General features: G+C 57.2%; 1 protein-coding gene across 1 annotated transcript in view; it reads left to right on the top strand.

Annotated features, from left to right (window-relative positions):
* SRCIN1 (SRC kinase signaling inhibitor 1) overlaps nucleotides 1-388 on the top strand; it is a 37546-nt gene that overhangs the window by 15079 nt on the left and 22079 nt on the right. The window lies entirely within an intron of this gene.

Genomic DNA, 388 nt, shown 5'->3' with positions numbered 1-388 from the left:
GGAAGATTTTTAGATGAGAGGGAAGAGGAACGGGATTTGCAATCTGGGATTTGGTGTTGGGAGATTCCTGGAGTAAGGGGAAGAGGAACGGGATTCCCAAACTGGAATTTGGTGCTGAGGGATCTCCAGGCCAGAAAACAAAGTTGTTTATCCAGCTGGAAGTGTCCGGGAGGGGAAGAGGCCTCATCCCTTTCCCATCCCTGGCGCTCAGAAATCATGGAAAAACGGAGAAATCCTCAGTGTTGGCTTTGTCGTGCCCGGAGCTTTGTCCCTGGAGTCACCTGTCCCACCAAGGGGACGCTGCCCGGAGCCTCCTGGAGCTGTCCCCGCCCGGTGGCTCCTGCCAGCACCTCGGGAGCAGCCCGGCCTTTGTGTGGCAGCTGGGAGG

This window comes from Corvus brachyrhynchos, unplaced genomic scaffold (genome assembly GCF_000691975.1).
Source record: "Corvus brachyrhynchos isolate BGI_N302 unplaced genomic scaffold, ASM69197v1 scaffold47, whole genome shotgun sequence".
In the NCBI taxonomy this organism is placed as follows: domain Eukaryota; kingdom Metazoa; phylum Chordata; class Aves; order Passeriformes; family Corvidae; genus Corvus; species Corvus brachyrhynchos.
Note: the sequence above shows the minus strand (reverse complement) of the source record. Positions and strands in the feature narration are given on the sequence as shown.